We start from the raw sequence: 13,875 nt of genomic DNA on the forward strand, positions 1-13,875 counted from the left end.
GTGAGGAAGGAAAACAGGGGGAGGTGGAAGAGGAGGAAGGGTGAAGGAAGGAGGGGAAGGAGGAATTGGGAGGAAGAGAAGGACGATGTGGGGGCAGGTGGGAGCTGGGCTGGGGAGGGAAGGAAGCGTGGAGAAAGGAGGGGTAGGGTAGGGCTGGGGTGTGTGGGGGCATAGGAAGGGTAGCGGGGACCGGCCCGGGAGGGAGCGGTTTGGGGGGGAGGGAGGGGAGGGCTAGGGGGGAGAGGGAGGGGGGGGGGTTAGGGGGGGGGAGGGTGTAGGAGGTGGGGGAGGGGAGGAAGGGAGGGAGAGTGGGGAGGTATCTGTGAAAAAGAAATAAAAATAAGCGTAAAAGAAAAGAAACAAAGATATGGAGCCCGCGCGGACAGAACCTTCCCCTCCGAGCGCCGAGGGGGCAAATGGCGCTAGCGGCGATTCCCGGGGGTTAAATCCTCTCGGCCCCGCCCCGCGCAGCCGCGCTGGGGCCCCGCGCACCTGAGCCGGCCCCGCCCCTCACACCTGAGCCGGCCCCGCCCCGCCCGCGCCCGTAAATCCCGGCGGATCCGCGCCTGCTCTGCTTTGTGCGATGGATGCTCATCCCAGGATGCGATGGGGCCGTCGCTGGAGCGCTGTGCGGAGCTCCGGACCGGGGGCTGCTCCCGTTGCTGCGCGGGGCTCGAGGCGCTGAGGTGGGGCCGCGAACAGGACCTGGACCTGGGCCTGGGGATCCGGGTCCTGCCCGTGTCTGCTGGGGGTTCAGGGCAGAGCGGGCTGCGGGTCCTAGAGCCGCAAGACCGGGGTGGCGTTTGGGTGTAGGGATCGGGACAAGCATCGCCACGGGAAGGAGGAGCGGCTCCAGGACGGTCGCTGGGGCTGAGCCCGGCACTGCTGCTCTGGCTGCAGCCGGAGAGGGGCGGGACCCCCGCCAGTGCTTTGGGCAAGTCCCGCTGCTGCCGTGGGGAGCCGGGGCTGTGCCGGTGCCGGGCCCGGCAGGAGAGCGGCGCATTCCCGGAGCAGGCGCTGGATCGCGGCTGGAAGCGGCCGGGGCACGGGGACCGCCCGTGCCGGCCCCGGGAGCCCTCAGGCCCCGCCGCTGCCTCAGCGCCGCCGCCCCGCGGGGCGCCCCCTGGCGGACACGGAGCGGGGCTGCGAGCGCGGCGGCCCCCGGGGCGCGCTCCCGGCCCGGCCCCCGCGGGGATGCGGAGCCCCCTCAGCCCCGGTACCCCCAAGGCCACCGCGCGCAGAGCGGGACCCGGACCCCGTGCCCGCACCCCCGGGGCTCTCGCCCGCCGCGTCCCCGCGGTACGAGCGGGGCTGCATCGCCGCGGGCCGGAGGAGCCGCTCCGGGCCGGGCGCTGGGGCCGAGCCCGGCGCTGCTGCTCCTGCTCCGACTGTGCTGGGTGCGGGCACGGGGCCCTGCCCGGGCTCGGTTCTGCTCGGGCCGCTCACCGGGTATCTGCCAGGTGAGACTTGATGCTCTCCCTCCTTTCCCCTGTGGCTCGTACTCTTCAATGCAAAAATCTCTGGGTTTAAAAAGCCATTGAGAAGTGTTCATTCTTTATTTCCAGAGCACAGGATATTCTGAGTTAGAAAGAGCCCCGAGGATCGTCAAGTCATAGGTGACTGGCCCATGTGGGCATTAAACTTGGAATCCTGGCCTTCTCAGCACCCTGCTCCAAGCACCCGAGCCAATCTCAGGGTCACAAGAAAGGCCCTGCCTGGGATGGGAATGGCTGCTGCCAGCAAAGGAATTGCCACTCAAATCAGCAAATGTTCTGCTAATGCTGCTTTGTACACCAGCCTCTGGAATGGCTCTAGGGTAGAACTGGCTGGCATTTGACACAACAGCACGAAACTCTTTGTATAATCCTGATTTCCTGCCTTTTCCAGCATTTCCTAAATAGCTGTAAAGGTGTTGATGCCCTGTCCCTTTCCAGGGAGAAACGAGCAAGTCCTGAGGGTTCCCTTGCTCCAAGGCCCAAGCTCTTCTGGAGAGTGTCAGGGCCGGTCCCGCCTGCAGAGGGGCCTTTCCTGCAGGGGAGTGCTCACAGCCCAAACTCACGGCGGGGGCTGAGCCCGGCGCTGCTTCTCCGGCCCGGAGCTGCACGGAGCCCTCGGGGACTCCTGCTCGCTGCCAGGAATGTTCCTTGCTGCTCCCTCCGTGTGTCCCGGCTGGCCGGGAACGCGGGGCGGGAGGAGGCCGAGCCCAGGGGGAACCAGCCCCTCCTGCCCTCGGTGCCTGCAGGGCAGGAGCTGTGCCTCAGTGTCCTGCCCGTGCAGGCGGCGTGCCAGGCACACCCGGGGCGGGCCCTGGGATGCCCGGGCAGCGCTGGGATGGGCACGGATCAAGGGCTGCCCGCAGCTCCTGGGCCAGGGGCTGCTCTGAACGGGCCCCCGGAGAGGCTGCAGCCCGGACAGAGCCCCCTGACATCCCAAAACCAGCCCAAGGAACAGCTGCCATTGCCTGGGAGTGCTGCACGTTGGCTTTGCAGAGGAGCTCAGACAGCGATTCCCGGTGCCACCTCCTGGAGCTCCCACACAGCCACCGGGTGTGTCCCAGCCACTCCAGTGCCTTCCCTTCCAGCCTGGGGACATCCTCCAGCAGCAGCCTTAAAGCCAAGGGAATTCCCCTCACAGCAATTCAATCCCAAGCAAGGACCTCCGAGATGCCTTAAAACAAAAGGTTAGAGTTAGATGGAGTTTTGTTTGGATGAAGTTTGGAGTTTTTTGGGAGCCAGCTGGAACTGCAGAAGTGCTGGGAAGCTGGCACAGGTGGGTCACAGTGCAGGTGCCCTGCAGGCAGGGATGTGCATCCCTTTCCTCAGGGAAAAGAGCTCCCGGAGGCCGCTGCCGAGGCTCTGGAATGAGCTCAGCTCCTGCAGGGAGAGATGCCCTCCCCTGGGCACAGGGGCTGCCCCAGCAGGGCCGGGAGCGCGTCCGGCCCCGCCCTCGCTGCTGAGAGCATCAGCTGGAGCCGAGCCCAGGGGTGGAGCCCACGGAATTCCAGGGAACTCTGTCAAGTGCCCCCGGGAACACGGCTAGAATGAACATTTTAAGGTAACAATGAGGTTATAGGTAGAAGATAGATAGAAAATTTTGTGGGGAAACACTTGGCTGGGGGATGAGGATATTCATCCTCATTCCAAATGCTATGGAATATCAACCTGTCCTTGTCCTGATCCCACTGAGCTTTCTTGGAGCCTCTACTGGTTCCTGGCACAGCAGGTGTTCAATAGGCAACTGTGTGTGGGAATATCCATGCTGTATGAGGCACTGTAAGGTTATTCCAGTAGGAATTCAGCAGGGAATGGGGGGCTACAGGTATAATTCCTCTAAAGTAGCAAAGCTGATACTGAACCCCAAATCTGGGCACCACACAGGGAACAATCTTTGTGCTGCCCTGTCATCCAAAGCCCCTGGGCTGGGAAATTTCAGCCACCAAATGCATGGAATTCTCTAAATCCTACCCAGCATCCCCCAAAAGGACAATCCAAGTCCCAGGGTGAGAGTGCTCCTATCCTGCTGCTGCTGGCAGGACAAATTCCCTGCCCCATTGGCCCTGACTGGGCGGGAGCTCAGAGTAGGAGGGGCGGGAGAGGGGATGGGCTGCCCGGGAAGTGCAGGGAGATGAGGCTGCTGAAAACTCATCTGAATCAGCTGAAAACATTCTTTCCCTGGAAGAAGACAGGAGCCAAAGCAGAACCCTCGTGGCCAGGCTGGTGGGCAGCAGCTGGATCCACTTTGGGGGAAACCACCCTGCCCCTGTCAGGAGCTCTGTTTTTCCTACCAGCTCCTGAGCAGTGTCAGGGCCACTGTGAGGGAGTTCAAGTCCAAATAAACCCCAAAGCCTACAGAGTGAATAATCCCAACAGAGAAATGCATTGTTGTCAAAATAGCTTAAAGGTCTGTTAAAGATGCTATGACAACATTGTAATGGCATTTCCAGGAATCTTCCTAATGCTCTTGGTTCCATTCTTACAAATTTTTAGTCCCTTAATAGGCAACTTGTAGAATTTATCCTGGGATTTAGAGGTTGAGCAGGGTTGGCTTTGGATTAACCTTCACCTCTGGTCCCACTTTGTGCAAACACAACTTGGGCTAAGGTGGGTGAACTCATTACCTCAGCTTTTCCCTCAGAAATATCCCTGATATATTTCCCTGTAGATGAACTCAGATTTTGTCCCAAACTGTCCACTCCTCACCTCCATTTACCCTCAAAGTGTCCATTCTGTTCCCCACAGGTGCCCTGGTGATGCCAGGAAGGTCCCTTTGCCCACAGTGCCTTTCTCCTGCCCCTCCCCAGCCTGTGGCTGCTCCTCTGCTCACTTTCTCTGTCCTTGTCACACACAGTGGGGCACCAAAGGGGGAATTTTTCAGAAAACACTTCTGAAGGGTAAAAGGGTATTATGTGAGTAAAAGTATTACTACTAACTATTAAACTAAAATTACTATTACTATTAACTATTAAACTAACTATTACCATTAACTAAAAATAATTAATAATTATTTCCAGTTCCCCAGTGAGAAGAACATGAGCTCCCCACCATTAAGGCCTGGCAGTTCCCTGCAGCGAGAGCTCAGTGCACATCCACAGAGGCAATTCCAGCATCTGAAAGGAAGGAAGAAGAAAAAGGTCATTTCTTCTCTTTCCAAGTTATTTCAAGTTCTCAGACCCAAACCAAGCTTTGCCCTTGATTTTGGCTGGGTGACTCCTGAGCAGTGGGCACAGGTCCTGTCATTGATGCTGCTGGGAGTGATGCTTTCTGGGGAAATCAGCTGATTTCCAAAGTTCACTGCCTGCCCCGTGCCTGATCTGCACAGGAGAAAAGCTCTTGCATGAAGGGATTTTGCTCCATCTAATCCCATCTGCCCAGGCTGTTCCATGGGGATGTTGCCAGGCTGGGGCAGCACAGACAGACACAGCTCTCAGCTCTCTCTGCCCAAACACAGCTCTGGGCTCTTGGCAAACTCCTCTGCTGTGAGGTTTTCTCCAGGAGAACTCAAGGAATGGCTCATGGCAGGTGGAGATTAAGCTATCACACAGGGAAGTGAAGGATAAATATTCCTGTAAGAGCCTTTGGGATCTGCTGGGCTGAACTGGGAAGGGGACATTCATTCCCTGCAGTGCCAATGCACAACAGCCTCCAGCACCAAGCACAGACTGTCAGGTGGGCTCTGAAAGCACCACTTGGACAAACCTCATGGTTATTCTTCTTTGCAGGGACTTCTGCAATCCAGCCCTGCAGCTGAGAAGCCCAAAAGCTCTGGAGTCTGCCTGCTCTGGAACAAAAGGATCCTGCCAGGGGTGAGGCACATTGCCAGCAAACACTGCCAACAGGCACAGAGGCAGCACTGGAGCTCCTGTTGGGGCTGGGAAGGGCTGCCAGGAGGACACAGCCCCCAGGGGATGGCAGTGGCAGCAGCAAATTGCCACAGTCTGAGGGCACAGCAGAGAGACAAAGGCCAGCAATGGCCACGGGAGCTGCAGGTTCAATTCTGCTCCTGCGCTGCCCCATCCCGGCAGGAAATCCCCAGGGGGGACAGAAACTCTCAGGGGCACAAAATGCAGCATCTGTGACCCTGATCCTGCCTGAGCTCAGCGTGGGGGGCCAACCCCCCCAAGGGAAGCACTGCCCTGCCCTGGATCAGTGCCAGGCCCTGCCCCAGCTCCCAGCAGCTGCTCCCGGGGCTGCCACCACATTCCCCACAAGGTGACAAAGGTGACAAAGGCCCCTTGGGACAGGGACAGCCTGGGACCAGGGCAGATCCCTCTGGGTCTGTGACACTCTGGGCATAGCTGGGGACTCACCCCACCCCACGGGCAGGAGCAGGGACCCTCCAGTGCAGCTGGAGCCCGTTGGGTTTGGCTGCTCAAACTCCAAAGCTCTGGGCAAAGATGGGATCAGTTAAGTGGTTTTTCCTGTCCTGAAAGAGAGGAGAAAATGGAAATTAGGTCCACTCTGGAAGTCAAAGGCTCCTGGCTTTCCTACTTCTGTTCTGATTGCTCACTCCATAAAAAAGGAAAGGTGACACTGAATAAAAGTGCCCCTTGTCAACATTTTTTTTCCTACTTTTTTCATACATAAAAAGGATGCCCATTTTTTCTTATCACATTCTTTGCCTAATTTTAACAGAACCATTTTCATTTCAGGCCCCACTTGTGAGTTATTAAATCCTTTGCCATTGGACTTTGGACAAAGGAAGAGAAGGATCTGTTCCACGTGGGTGTCATCCAACAGGGAACAGCCCCTGTGCCAACCCCAGCCTGGGCTGAGCACGCTGCCTCACTGCCCCATTCTGCATCCTGGCTCCACTCCAGCCTGAGTTTTCCCCCATTTTCCATGTCTAGAGACAGGAAATTGTCCTGGGCAGGGTGTAAGACCTTCACCTGCACATTGGTCTGGGGGCTGTGACTGGATTCCAGCAGGGAATTCATGGTTCTACAGATAAAAACTATTCCAGGGAGCAGCACTGACAAGGTTGGGAGCTGCTGCTTCACCACACGGTGTCACCAGCAGAGAGAAAACACAAAATGTGTATCCAAAAACAGGGATAAAATGAATTCTGCTGCTTTTCGTGGGACCAGGGCTAAGTCTGCCCTGGAGTGACAAAGAACTTCTCCTTCAGAGCCCCAGAGACCCCTCAAAAAGCCCAAGTGCAGCAGGGAAGGAAGGAAAGGCGCCTCTGCCTCACCTGCTGGGAGCAGCACAGGTCCTGCTGCTCCTGGGCACTGGGAACGTGTCTGGGGCCAAAAGCCCTTCCCAGGCTGGAGGGGCTTCCTAAAGCACCACCTCTGGGAAGCACAGGGCTATGGAAGAGACATGGAGTGGGAGTTTACAGTAATAGTAACAATAACATCAATAACAATAGCATAATAATAATAGTACTAAGGAAGAGCAGCTAAGGGAGCAGCAATAATGCCAAGGGAGCAGGGAGGATGCTGAGGTTTAAATGAGGTTTGAGTGAGGCAGCAGCTCCTGGGCTCTCTGAAGCACAGCTCCAGGTCTGGGATTCCAGGAGCAGTGCAAACTCCCACTGTCCAATCCCTGGATTTGCCTCCTGCCAGCACTGGGCACCTTGGCCATGTTTGCTCAAGTGCTCCAGTGCTGCTGCCTGGAGGGATTGGGAAAATGGGCATTAAACCCCTTCCCACAGGGCTGGTTCTGAGCTCTGGCTGGGGAAAGCATTGGGCACCTCTGGCATTTCAATGAAATCAGTTTCCATCATGGTGAAGGGACCCTGAATAAACCCAGGGCACATAAATAAACCCTTCTCCATAAGGACAGCCCCAGGGAATACACAGTCATTCCTATGCCTGGTCAAACAAACAGCAGCCAGTTTTTGGGGAGAGACTCCAGACTCTTGTCTCCTTCCCTCTCTGTAAAACACTTGCAGAGGCTCTGGAGTTCACACAAGCTTCTCAGGATTTGGATATTTCATTTAAATTCCATTCATATACTAAGGAATTTGAAGTGTCCTAAAGGTACCTCCACTCAAACTTTAATTTTAAGCCCTCTGCCACAGATGAATTGGGATGTTCTCTTGTTAGAAACACCCCATCTTCCTTAGGCATCTCCATGTGGGAGATAAAATAAATGTGGACAAGAGTTTGGAATGCAGCTTCCAAATCAAGTTCCCTGCTAGGAAATTACTCCAGCTCTGCTACCTGGGGCTGTTTCAAACACAGCCTAGCCCACGTAAGAAAATGGAATCAACCCCTTTGTTCCATTGGCCTCCCAGCCCAAATTCCAGTGGGACAGACCAGTCCCTCTCCTTGGAAGGCAGCATCTCCTACCTGGAGCTGGGCCTTCCCCAGCCTTTGGGGGCCGCTGTCTCCATCCTCCCACGCCTCCTCATCTTCCTCCTCGCCAGGGTTGGCTTCCTCAGCCTGCAGAGCAAAGCCAGGGACGGTCACCAGCCTGCTCATGCCAGCCTGGGCAGCAGGGACGGGCTGGGGGCACCTCTGGATGTCCCCCTGTGCCTGGCACCGTCCCTGCTCCGCGCCCATCCCCGCTCCTGCCTGGGCAGCTCCTTGGAACGGGATGTGAAAGCACAAACGTTTGCTCTGCTGGGGCTGGGACAGCAGAGACTCCCCCGGGGCAGGGGGCAAAGCTCCTGCTCCCACAGCCTCTGCCTCCCACAGCCCTGCTGGGGCTGGCCAGAGCAAAGGAAACGCCTCAGCTCCTGCTGGAAATTCCCTCCTGTGCCCATCAACCCAGAGGCTGTGCCTAAGGGAAAAAAAACTTTCAAAGTGAGATAATTTAAAGAAAACTCCTCTTGCTTCCTTTGAAGTTACTAAAAAGGATATTATGTGAGTAAAAGTATTACTACTAACTATTAAACTAAAATTACTAATTACTATTACTATTAACTATTAAACTATTACCATTAACTATTAACTAAAAGTATTAATATTAACTATTATTACTATTAATATTTACATAATAATTTTTGACTTCTAAATATTAATGTGTCTTTATTCTATCCAGTTCATCTGATCAGTAATATAACTGATCCTTCTCTCACCTACTATTCTGAAAGACCACTTCTAATCCTTGTGGATACCAAAGAGAATCGTTATGTTAGCCTGGGAAACCTATTGATGCTACCTTGGAAAAAGAATCTCTGTCTCTGTAGAAATGACAGCGCAACTTCTGAGACATCAGGAAGCCCACGAGTCACAAAATATTTAAGCTTTTTCTGAAAATAACTAAACTGCAGTGCTGAAGTATTGGAGTACCTTTCAGTTCAGTTTCAGTGCTCAGTGTCCTGCCATGGCAGTTTTCTTTCACTTCTCTGGGTTGCTGGGCAAGGAAAACGCCTTTTATAGACATTTGGAATGATCCAAAAACCTGCTCTTGCCCAGAGAAGCTCTTCCACCTGGCAAAAGGCATGGCAGAAGGACAGAGTTTGTCTTAAATACCTACTAGGGCTGCAGGGACATGGAAATCTGCTGAGCATGGCATGGAAAAATGCCACAGCAGAGAAGAGGTACAGACAGCAGAAATGAAAGAACAACTGGGCTTCACAGGTAGGAATGTGGAAATGACATGAAAAAGAGATGAATTCCACAGATCATTGAAGGAGAGTACTGGGGATTTTCTGGAGAGTAGAGGCCAGCAGCATTTGTGTAACTGCACCACAGCAGCACAAAAGACTGGGATTATCTAGGTAATAATGCATCAGAAATGCCAGATCTGGGTATAGATGCAGCCAAACTGGGACCAAGATAAAAAGCAAGAGAAGGAAAAGACTGGATAGGAGACAGGCAAGTATGCCAGCAGGGAAAAAGGGAGAGGAAATGGGAAAGGGGATAACAAGGTATGAAAATCACCTTGCCTTGGAGTGCTTGCTGGGAAGCATTCTGCTCCAAGAGCTCAGCCTAAACCAGGACCATCCAACCAAAGCTGTTGTTGTGGCCCTGGCACACAGCCCAAAGCAGCTGCCATGGCTGGAGACGCAGGGGGAAAGGAATCCTTTGCCTGGCAAGCAAGGGATCACCCCCAGGCAGGACAAGCACCTGAATATTGGGACAGCAATGGTGCTACCCACTGTCTCAGAAGAGCCTGCTGAGAGTTTTGGGAGTCCTCACACTCCCAGTGAGCTTAACACCACTGTGCCAATGACTCCAGTGTCACTGAATCCAACCCAATCCAGAAAGCAGCTCCAATGTGCTGCTGTCACCCAGTGCCACATGAACAGAGGCCTTCAAGAACCAAAATGAAACAAGAACAAAACCACTGAGTGCAGCAACATGCACTCATGCAACAGCTTCAGAACTCAAAACACCCTTCAGAACAACAGATATTGGGGTCTGGTGATTTTGAACCAGTACATCTCAGCTTAGATTTGCAAGTATATGGCTATATTTAAGAAAAGCCCCAAAACCACACAAGTCTTTGTGCCATGTAGTAAATGTTTGATTATACATTTGATCTAGAGTTTGGAATTGCCTTACTGCCAGTAGAGGAGAGTTACACTATCACTGGCTGCCAAGAGCACACCATTTCTAAATGACTTTGATAACTAACACACTTGAACCAGGAGGAGGACTACTCCAGATCCTTACAGCATGATTTACAAAGCAGTCTAAAACTGCATTTTAGATAATCTCTCATGTGGATTAGTTCAAAGTAACATTTTGCCTCAATGGACAAAGAAGATGATTAATTCAGTAGGTTATATTCATCACAGCACTGAGTTTATAGTTATTGGCTCAATTTGGAGTTCCACCGCCCACTTAAACCTGACAGATATTTTCTGGCTTTATATAAATGCCAATTTTGGCCATTTCTGACTTGGATTTTAGTAAGAACATAATTTGCCTCTCACTCTCAGAAGCGGAAAAAACTGCCAGTGGCTGGCTCTGCATATTCATAATTACTTCACATTTTCCTCTATATTTCTGAACATCCTGTTTCATGGAGCTTGTGCAAATACATAGGTGAGCATCTGCACCACAGGCTGGTGCAAGTGTTAGTAACTAATAGGGGAAAACATCTTTGCATCTGAAAGGTGCTGTTCCCACACTTTGCTCAGAAAGTCTCACTTTCCATCACATCCATGTTCTTGGCCTAAAGCCTCTTTTCAAACCACATGCAATGCAGCAATACAAGCAATAGAGACCTGTAGTGCAAACAAATAGGGTTCACTGAAGAAAAGGGGCCTTATTTTTTCTAACTAGAGGAGAATACAAACCACTGAGTATGCCCAGAGCTTGCTCATCCCACTATTTTAGGCTACCTAAGCAATGACATGCAAACAGAATCTGACATAGGAAATGTGAGAAAAACTGGAATAACATAATTAAAACAAGCCCCTAAATTAATGGAGAAATCTAAAGAACAACTCATAAAAAGTGTTTATCTCTAAATTAATCTAAGAATCTATCTTCAGAGACTCTTCATTTTCCTTTATTCTTTAAAATGAGTCAATTTATAAAAACACTGATGAAATTCACAAAGGCAACATAATATTATTATTCCATGTTGGATGGGACAAGGCTGTTTCCTGACCCTGCTTAGCTGAAGTGGAATGATCCTTGGATTGGAAGTTTTCCAAAGAGCCTTTGCCATCAGAAAAGAAGGCAAGTTTGTCACGTGCCCTTTCACTGCACTTTTCCAAGCCAAAGAAAAACCACACAAAGAGTCTAAAGAGACACCCTGCAGGCTCAGGCCTTTCAGACACTGCAGAATCAGCTCCATCTACTTAAATGCAGCTTTGGAAACAGCCCTGAACTGCAAAGGCACTGGGGTGCACCATCCTCACCGTGTGTGAGGAGCAGGAGTCCTTCTGAATACACTGCAAACCAGACTTTTGTGAGCCAGCACCAGGCACTGGAAACAATATTCTAACACAGCAAGAAACCATCAGGATTTCTCCCAGTGTGAACTGCAGGGGTTTGAAACATCAATCTGTAAATGCTGCATACAGAGTTCTTGACTTAAATTTGTGGAGCAGCCCCACTCAGCTTTTTTGGAAAGGCTTTGTGCAACAACTACTCCTGAAAAAACCCAAACTAAAAAACAAAACCAGAACTATTTCCCCCAAGCCCCCGGACATTTTTCTTAGGTCCAGGAAATGCAAACAAACCCAGAGATTTTGAGATCTCTTCTGCATGTTGGAAACATTGCAGGTATTTGATAACCCTCAGTTTAGTCATCAAGAAGAGCCCCTAGGCAAACTTCACAGGGCTTCAGTGCTATTTTTAAAAAGCAGAGTACTCCTGGAACAGGAAACTGCTCTGTACTAGTGGCCAAGAGTGTTATTAAGGAGTAAAGGAGTTAAGTCCTAGAAATGTAATGAGAAGGATTATTGCAACGTGAAGCCATCCTCATGAAACAGATTATATCTGGAAAAGAATTCAAGTCCCATTAGAAACCAATGGAAACAAGTTTCAAAGTGATGGCAAAGTAATTTTCTTTCAAATTACTTAGCTAATTTAAATGTATTAAACCATTAAATTAACAAAACACATTTTTAACTTACAGTGATTTCTTTAAAGAAACTTTTAAATCTCACTGGATTCAAACATGGTCTAAAGGTTAATTAGTTTTAATTGTCACATTAAAAAACAAACCTTTATCTTAAGCGTTTTTTAAATATATTAGGCCCCATCCTCTCATTCCATTTCCTTCATTATCACACCAAGACCACGTGATTGGATGAAAAATGAGTGACTGCACACTAACAATTAAGTTCTCAATGTTCTGTAAAACCAGCATGGAGAAAACAGCACTGAGAACAACTCAGGTAGCAGAACAAGAAGAGACAATTAAATTCACATGTGTAAAAGTGTCAGAAAATATCCACATTTGGAGTTTATTCTGTCAAATATAACCAGCATCTTCTCAACTACTTATATTTTTTAAAAAAGTATTTCAGGTGACACTATGTGAAAACTGATCATTCAAAGATTTATGCTCACATGCACAGCCATCAAAGCAGCATGAGGATCACCAGTGGAAATCCAGATCAAAATAAGAGTTTAGCATAACCTTTTTTTCCTACTTCTGCACACTGTAAACCAGTAGGAGACAGGGAACTTTCAGTAACTCTTTACAATTGCTCAGTCCAAGGTCTCCTCTAAAGGTAAATTCAGTGATCCCAGTAGTGTCATTCCTGTCAGTGGCACCATAAATCACAGCACCAAAGGTAATGAATGTCACCAGTTCAAGGAAGGTTTCCACACTTACCTGACTGTGCCCACACTCTTTATATCTGATTCAACTCCACTGACATGGGAGCTGATCAGCTCCATGCAGAGTTCTACTTGTACCTGTGGCCCCTTCTGAGCTTATCTGGCACAAAGGAGGTTGTTCTTGTCACAAGGAGTTTCTCGGGTGCCTGCAGTTTCCAAGGCACTCTGCACTTTCTAACTACAGCTTTTCTATCCACACCTTTGGCAACATCTGAAAATGTAGCAATATGATCCAAGCCAGCTGTTCTGTCTACCTGTAATAGCATTCATTGGTTGAGGAATTTCTATACAGCAATCAAAATTACCTGAATCAGGCCATAGCTTACAGTTCAGCCTTGTTCTGATTCAACATGAGTTTCAAAGCCCAAAACTCCAACAGAAAATAGGCTTAGAACACCTCATGACTCTCATTTGAGTTAATAGTCCAGTCATGATTCACTTTCTTTCCTGTTTGCTGGACTTGATCTGCAGCCTGAGCCCCATCACAGTTGCTTAATTAATAAAGTACAAGGAAAACACAAATACTGTTAAATCTTAATGAGAAAAATGAGCTTGTCATGCTATTGTCAGAAGGCAAGCTTGCCTTATGTCCCTTGGTTCAGTGACCTAGGAAAACTTAGGCTGACTCAGTTGGACTTCTTCCAGCATTAGCAATAACCCAGCCAGCATCACTGTGCACAAGAACATCCACAAAACCTTCCTGGCAGCCAGTTTCTCTTGGAGCTCATTGCAAACCTGTTGGTGTATATAACATTCATGCAAAACCCAGTGCACTTAACAACTTCAAGGTGCAACTTTTTAAAGAGTTTGATTATTGTTGTTCACAATTCCAATTTTCCAGGTTCCTTGGGTCAAGTGTGAACAGAGGCTGTTACAGCAGAGGGAGGTTGGTGCACATCCTCCTCCCCATGTGTGGGAGCTCTTACAAATCCTATTAAGTTATGTCCATTTCACAAATATCCTCATGCAGCGAGCCAGGTTCACAATCCAGATCAAATGATCATTGGAGAAAAAGTCCCCACTAAAGCCAGTAAAAGAATCCATGCAATGACACTGGATTTACTCCTCAGCATGACAAATGTTCCTCTCTGTACCCAGATTTACAGATTAGCACCACAGAAACTTCAAAGTGTTCCTGCTGCCCATCAGTACATAATACATCCAGTACTACATCACAC

At 50.3% G+C, this 13,875-nt stretch overlaps 2 long non-coding RNA genes across 3 annotated transcripts in view; one reads left to right on the forward strand and one right to left on the reverse strand.

Annotated features, from left to right (window-relative positions):
• Positions 1–1,519: 1,519 nt before the first annotated feature.
• The window catches only part of LOC143694326 (uncharacterized), a 32,294-nt gene continuing 19,938 nt past the window's right edge, over positions 1,520–13,875 (reverse strand). For both annotated transcript variants that reach the window (XR_013182701.1, XR_013182702.1), the window contains exons 3-6: positions 7,793–7,885; positions 5,807–5,922; positions 4,542–4,606; positions 1,520–2,667 (exon numbers count right to left, since the gene is read on the reverse strand). This is a non-coding gene — a long non-coding RNA (uncharacterized LOC143694326). The remainder of the gene's footprint in view (positions 2,668–4,541; positions 4,607–5,806; positions 5,923–7,792; positions 7,886–13,875) is intronic.
• On the forward strand, positions 2,573–5,777 carry LOC143694327 (uncharacterized). Its single transcript, XR_013182703.1, has 3 exons — positions 2,573–2,680; positions 4,511–4,630; positions 5,219–5,777. It is a non-coding gene; the product is annotated as an uncharacterized LOC143694327 (long non-coding RNA).

This window comes from Agelaius phoeniceus, chromosome 6, assembly GCF_051311805.1.
Source record: "Agelaius phoeniceus isolate bAgePho1 chromosome 6, bAgePho1.hap1, whole genome shotgun sequence".
Lineage (NCBI taxonomy): Eukaryota > Metazoa > Chordata > Aves > Passeriformes > Icteridae > Agelaius > Agelaius phoeniceus.